General features: G+C 39.3%; 1 non-coding gene across 1 annotated transcript; it reads left to right on the forward strand.

Annotated features, from left to right (window-relative positions):
• The first annotated feature begins 6168 nt into the window (after window positions 1-6168).
• On the forward strand, window positions 6169-6275 carry LOC123073016 (small nucleolar RNA R71). Its single transcript, XR_006435544.1, has one exon. It is a non-coding gene; the product is annotated as a small nucleolar RNA R71 (small nucleolar RNA).
• Window positions 6276-7563: the final 1288 nt, after the last annotated feature.

Genomic DNA, 7563 nt, shown 5'->3' on the forward strand with positions numbered 1-7563 from the left:
AGGCTAAAAATACTATATGCATAAATGTGCTATCAATTTCAATTTCCCCCACACTCAAATTTTTGCTTGTCCTCAAGCAAAGGAAAAAATGATGGTGACACAACTCACACTGCCTAGTAAAGATGCACTTTCCGATAGATAGTAATTCCGACAATACTAGAACTAAGCAAGTGTACTCTACTGAAGCTAAATTGTGATAAGCAATAATTTATAACACACTGTAAATGTTCCATGTCAATGGCCTTGAGTCAAAGTGCATCCTAATAATCAAGAGCTGGCTCTGTCTTCAGCCCTGAGATAAGCTAGGACCCCAAAATAAATTAGAAAAACAAGTTACTTATTGAAATTAAATCACAAGTGATGAAATTATATCAGTCTCACCAAAGGAACATACCACCGATCCCGAGAACATGGTATACACCTGGCTCGACCAAATTATTAGTATATTTTTTTATTATCTCCCCAAAGGAACATACCACCGATCCCGAGAACATGGTATACACCTGGTTCGACAAATTATTAGTATATTTTTTGTTATTATCTCCCCAAAGGAACATACCACCGATCCCGAGAACATGGTATACACCTGGTTCGACAATAATAGCATTTTTTATATAATTTGTTTTTACAGTCCAATCTACCAGATTTCACAAGCCACCGATCCAGGGAACATGACATGCTACTGTAGGTCGATCGGACTTAAATTATTATAATTATATTATTTAGTTATTAGAAAATTGCTTAGCTTAAGTAAAACAGGAGTAATTGAAAGAGGAATCTATAGCTAATGGCACTGTTTTTCACAGACTACAGATCCAGAGATCATAGCTACTACTTAAGTGCCACCAGTTACTTAGCTTAACTTGGGACAGTCAGACAGAGCACATCAATTCTTTAGTAGGTTTCACTTAGACTCAAGGCATTCCCATTGAACATTTACATGGAGGTATAAAGTATTCATTATCACAATTTACCATAAGAAGAATACAACTGCATTGTTTTAGTATTAAGAGAATCAACAATCTTCTTGGAGTGAATCCCACTTTGCAGTGAAGAGTAAGGTGTCACAATGCAAAAAGAGTTTCAGTGCAATTAAATGCCAATTCTCGTACTAAATTTTCTAAAGGTTGCTTCAAGTGGAACAGAATCACCTGGTATTTGCATACTCTTCTCTCCTACTTTCTTCTCTCCACTCTTCTCTGTTTGTGTTCCCTGTTTGTGTTCCCCTCGCCTTTATTTGCTGAAAAAGAAAGACATAAACACAAAAACTTTTCTATGAAAAATAAATAAGGAAAAAAACTTATTAAAGATTCAGGTTGCCTCCTGAAAAGCGCTTGTTTTAGGTCTTTAGCTTGACCATGTCTCATCAGTGAGGTCAGGGTCCTGCAGGGGTTGACACCTCTTGGGTCCCCTCGCCTTCTTGAATTTCCTCCTCTGGGTCTTGATCTTCGCTTGCATTCTCATCTTCAGAAATAAGAAGTGGATCTCCAGGGATGTAGGGCTTCAGTCTTTGACCGTTTACAAGGAAGAGACCTCCAGAAGTACTTTGCACTTGAATAGCACCATTTTGCATAATCTTCTTCACCTTGCAAGGGCCATACCATCTTGACTTGAATTTACCAGGAAATAAATGAAACCTAGTATCATAGACCAATACCAACTGTCCAAGATGAAATTCTTTCCTCAATATATGCTTGTCATGCCAGATCTTGGTCTTTTCTATGTAAATTCTTGCACTCTCGTAAGAGTCAGCTCTCAGTTCTTCCATTTCACAGAGTTGAAGTTTTCTGTATTTTCCTGCTGCATCAAGGTCCATATTGAGTTTCCTTAGTGCCCATTGAGCTTTGTGTTCAAGTTCAACGGGTAGATAGCATGCTTTTCAATATATTAACCTGAATGGTGACATTCCTATTGGTGTTTTATAGGCTGTCCTATATGCCCATAGTGTGTCTGGTAATTTCAGTACCCAGTCAGACCTTGACTTTGATACTACCTTCTCGAGAATGGCCTTTATTTCTCTATTAGACAACTCCACTTGTCCATTTGCTTGCGGGTGATATGGAGTTGTAATTCTGTGATTATGAACTCCATATTTTGCTAAGAGAGATTCTAGTTGGGAGTTGTTGAAATGTGTTCCTCCATCACTGATAACAATCCGTGGCACACCAAATCTTGGAAAGATCACTTGCTTGAACAAATTGCAAACTGACTTGGAATCAGCATTGACGGTTGGTACAACCTCAACCCATTTTGACACATAGTCCACTGCCACCAATATGTATTTGTACCCTTTTGATGATGGCAAGGGTCCAACATAATCAATTCCCCATACATCAAAGAGCTCTACTTCAAGAATTCCTTTTTGAGGCATCTCTTGCCTTTTTGAAATCTTTCTAGTTCTCTGACAAGGATCACAAGCTTCAATATAGGAATGTACATCCTTGAATAAAGTTGGCCAGTAAAATCCCGCTTGCAAAATTTTCGCTTGAGTCTTCCTAGTACTTGCATGACCTCCATAAGGGGATGAATGGAAATGATAGATCACACTTTTAGCTTCACCTTCCGGCAAGCATCTTCGAACAATGCCATCAGCACAATGTTTGAATAAGTAAGGTTCATCCCAAAAGAAGTGCTTCATATCTGATAAGAATTTCTTCTTCTTTTGATACCCAAAATCTGTAGGGACTTTGTTACAGACCATATAATTAACTATATCTGCATACCATGGTGTATAGTTTTGTATACTAGTCACTTGCATAAGATTGCTCCCTGGTAAAACATCATTGATAGGTAAGGAGTCTACTGCATTGTTTTGCAACCTCGACAACTGATCTGCCACAACATTTTCAGCTCCTTTCTTGTCCTTGATTTCCACATCAAATTCTTGAAGCAAGAGTATCCATCTAATTAACCTTGGCTTGGCTTCTTTCTTGCTGAGTAGATATCTAATTGCAGCGTGGTCTGTGTAAACTACACAATGAGACCCTACAAGATATTGCCTGAATTTGTCAAAGGCATACACTACTGCCAACAACTCCTTTTCTGTGGTTGTGTAATTAGCTTGAGCACCATCAAGAGTTTTGCTAGCATAGTATATTACATGCAAATCTTTTCCTTTTCTTTGTCCCAGTACTGCACCCATAGCAAAGTCACTTGCGTCACACATTATCTCAAATGGTAATTCCCAGTCAGGGGGTTGCACTACTAGAGCAGTGACCAATGCTTCCTTGAGCAAGTTGAAGGATTTTTCACATTCTGCATCAAAGTTGAACTTAACATCATTGTTTAGGAGATTAGTGAGGGGTTTGGCTATCTTGGAGAAATCCTTTATGAATCTTATATAGAACCTAGCATGTCCCAAAAAGCTCCTTACTCCCTTCACATTTACAGGTGGTGGAAGTTTTGATATTACTTCAACTTTTGCTTGATCAACCTCAATTCCTCTTTCAGATACCAAATGTCCCAAAATAGTTCCTTCCTTTACAAGAAACTGACACTTCTCCCAGTTTAAGACTAGATTGTGTTCTGAACACCTCTGAAGAACTGCTGCCAAATTATCCAAGCAATCCTCATAACTTTTCCCAATGACTGTAATATCATCTATGAACACCTCCACTTTGATTCCTATCATATCAGAGAATATAGAGAGCATAAACCTTTGAAATGTTGGGGGTGCATTACAAAGTCCATAGGCTAGTCTTTTGTAAGCAAATGTTCCGTATGGGCAAGTGAAAGTTGTTTTATCTTGATCATCCGGATGAATTGGGATTTGCAAGAATCCTGAATACCCATCTAAGCAGCAGAAATATTCATGCCCAGCAAGCCTTTTCAGAATTTGGTCAATGAAAGGTAAAGGAAAATGGTCCTTCCTCGTCACTTCATTTAACTTTCTGAAATCATTGACCATTCTCCACCCTATGACAGTCCTACTAGGAATCGTTTGCCCTTGTTCATTTTCAATGACAGTTATTCCTCCTTTCTTGGGCACCATGTGAATGGGACTCACCCACTCGCTGTCCGAAATTGGGTATATGATATCGGCAGCGAGCAATTTAAGAATCTCCTTTTTAACAACCTCTTGCAAATGGGGATTTAATCTTCTTTGACTTTCTCTTATTGGTACACTTCTTTCTTTCAAGTAAATCCTATGAGAGCAGACAGCAGGATTTATCCCTTTCATATCATCAATTGAATATCCAATAACATCCTTGTACTTTTGCAAAACTGCTTGAAGCCCTTTTATTTGCCTTTCCGTCAACTCCCTATTCACGATAATTGGCCACTGGTTGTCATTGTCTAAGAATGCATATTTCAAACTTTCTGGAAGTTGTTTCATTTCTATTTGCCTTGGTTGCATCTTCTCTAGTGGCCTTGTACTGCTTTCCAATATGCTCACATGTCTGATTTCTTCATATCTGATTTCACTATTGTCCTCCTCAACTACTTCACAACAATTACTTCCATACCTCTCTTCATAGCCTTCTTCCACACATTTCTGTAGTGTATCAATTCTGTAGCAGTGCTTTTCTTCTTGCGGAACATGTGTTGCATGCTTCATGTCAAACTCCACCTTTTCATTTCCAATCCTCAGGCTCAATTTAGCTTCTTGAACATCAATAAGTGCACCAGCTGTGGCCAAAAATGGTCTTCCAAGGATCACAGCCTCACTTTTGTCCTCCAAGCACTACAAAGTCAACCGGATAATCAAACTTCCCAACTTTGATTGGAACATCCTCAAGAATTCCAACAGGTTTCCTATATGTTCTGTCAGCTAACTGAAGAATTATGGCTGTTGGATTTAATTCTCCCAAGATCATCCTTTTGCTAACTGAATGTGGTAACACACTAACACTTGAGCCCAAATCACACAGAGCACTGTAAGTTTTGTTTCCAATCACACATGGTACACAAAAGCTTCCTGGATCATCCAATTTTTCAGGCATGGAATTCCGAATTATCGCACTACATTCCTTTGATAAAGTCAGTACTTCTGGCTCAGACATGCTTCTTTTCTTTGTTAGCAATTCCTTGAAATATTTGGCATACATTGGAACATCCGGGACAACTTCAAGAATAGGAATGGTAATCTGAACTCCCTTCATAGTTTCCAAGAATTTGGCAAATTGCTTGTCATCTTTGGATTTGTTGAACCGCTCAGGAAAAGGAATGTTGTTGGTTGTTATTGCTTCGTCTAGCAAAGGCTCAGCTCTTGTTTGAAAACCAGGAAATTCGACTTCAGTTTCAATTCGGTTATCAACTTCTTTCTCCTTTAGTTTCTTTGATGATGTTAAAGGTGGAGTTCCGGATGAACTTGGCCTAATAGCAGGAGGGACATATGTCTTCGGAGTAGGAAGTAATGGTCCTGACATAACTCCACTCCTTGTAGTCACTACATCAACTGAAGATATTGCCCCACAGTGAGCTTTCGGGTTTGGAATTGGTTGCGCAGGCAGCCTTGCTTCATTTTCTCCCACCATACTATCCATTTTGCTCACAAGCATCTTAACAGTATCCTTTAAGCCATTCACTTCATTTGTCATCTTGCTCATCAATTCCAACTGCATTTTCATGATTTCCTCCATTCCATTTGACTGAACATTTTGTTGTTCATTCTGCCTCGGCACTTGAAATTGACTTGGATGATTTGGTAGTCGATTTCCTTGTATTGTCGATCCACTTGCATATGACTGATTGTTCTTGTACGACAAGTTTGGATGATTCCTCCAAGAAGGATTGTAGCTGTTTGAGAATGGACCTTGACTTTGGGCATAACTTACTTCTGAAACCGATGATCCAATTGCTGAATAGAAGGTACATTCTGTTGAAGGATGACCTGCTTGGCCACATACATCACACATTTGAGGCACACTTACTGAAGCTACAGATGTACCGATGCAATTTGACATGATACTATCCATCTTCTTGTTTAAGATGTCAATCTGAGCCACCATGCTATCATTTGCAGACACATTGTACACACCAGGATGTGGTGGTTCTATTGCTCTTTCACTTGACCATTGGAAATGATGAGACGCCATACTTTCAATCAATGCAAATGCTTCATCAAGGGTTTTGTTCATGATTCCTCCTCCAGCAGCAGAATCGACAAAAGCTCTAGTCTGAGTAGACAATCCTTTGTAAAAGGTTTGTAACACCAGCCATCTTTCTAAACCATGATGAGGACACATTCTGATTAAAGAGTTGAATCTTTGCCATGCGTCATACAAACTCTCTCCATCATATTGAGTGAACCTTGTTAACTTGTCCCTATATTCAGAAGCTTTTGTTGGTGGAAAGTATCTCTCAAGAAATGTCTGCAATAAAGTCTCCCAAGTATCCTTCAGATGTTCCGGCAATGAGTGAAGCCATACTCTTGCTCCATCTCTCAAGGAAAATGGAAATAGTGATAATCTGATAGCACTCGGTGAAACTCCATTTTGCTTGAGGGTGTTACAATACTCCAAGAAAGTCCTTATATGCTCATGTGGGTCTTCTAAAGTTGTTCCACCAAATCTGGACTGTTGTACCATGTTAATCAGAGCAGGCTTCAATTCAAAATTGTTCGCCTGAATAATTGGTTGCACCATTTCTCCTGGTATCCCATGATCTCTTGGGATCCACAAGTCCCTACGCAAAGGTACTGGATCAGGCATCTTTTCTTCTTCTTGATCTTGCAAAGTTTCAGCAACTTGAAACCGTGTTTGATTCTCTCTTCTTCTTCTCAGTAAAGTCCTTTCAATTTCTGGATCAAATGGCTCTAGTGAATGTTCAGGTTGAAGCATAAGACAATTTCCTGTAAAGTTCCTGAAATTGACACATGCTAGTTTTCTCAAAACTGCAGACAATGTTAGGAAATGGTTAGTTGCTAGCAATACTACGCAATCGACCTAAAATAAATCCTGATCTGCTTCTACTAATGTGCTAATGAAATTTAGATCCCCGGCAATGGCGCCAAAATGATCGTTTGTAATATAGCAGGGTTTTTACGCCCAAACTACGGATGTCGTATTCTCCACAAGAATCTAGAACTTCGGAGCACACATTTGAAGCATTCAGAACAACTGAACAAATGAATCCAACCGAAGTGACAACAAGCAGCTACTGGAACAAGGTAAAACAAAATAATATGCAGCAAGGGTAAAAGGGTTCAGAAATAGGACTTTCTCTTTTTAGTGATTTTCTTGTAAGCAAACAGACAAGTAACACTAGCACATGGAAGATGGTTCAGACATCACACACAACTCATGCAACCAATTAAAGTGACAGCAGCTCACAGGAGAATAACTACTAACTTAATATCCTGCAAAGGATCACAACAATTCAGCAAGGATACATGAGGGTTCAACAAAGGTGCACAGGTAACAGAGTAAATTTCAGACCCAACAGTGCATATACTCAGAGAACAGGAACAAGAGAAGAGAGAAGTTCAGAGCCTATGGGTCTTGATGATCTTCGATTCGAAGCTGTAGATGTTGCAGGCGAAGAAGAGTAGCAGAGGCACATTGGAGACGATCTGTAGCAGCAGAAACTTCCGCGTGGATGTTGAAGAAGAGTAGCGGAGGA

Source organism: Triticum aestivum, chromosome 3B (assembly GCF_018294505.1).
Source record: "Triticum aestivum cultivar Chinese Spring chromosome 3B, IWGSC CS RefSeq v2.1, whole genome shotgun sequence".
Lineage (NCBI taxonomy): Eukaryota > Viridiplantae > Streptophyta > Magnoliopsida > Poales > Poaceae > Triticum > Triticum aestivum.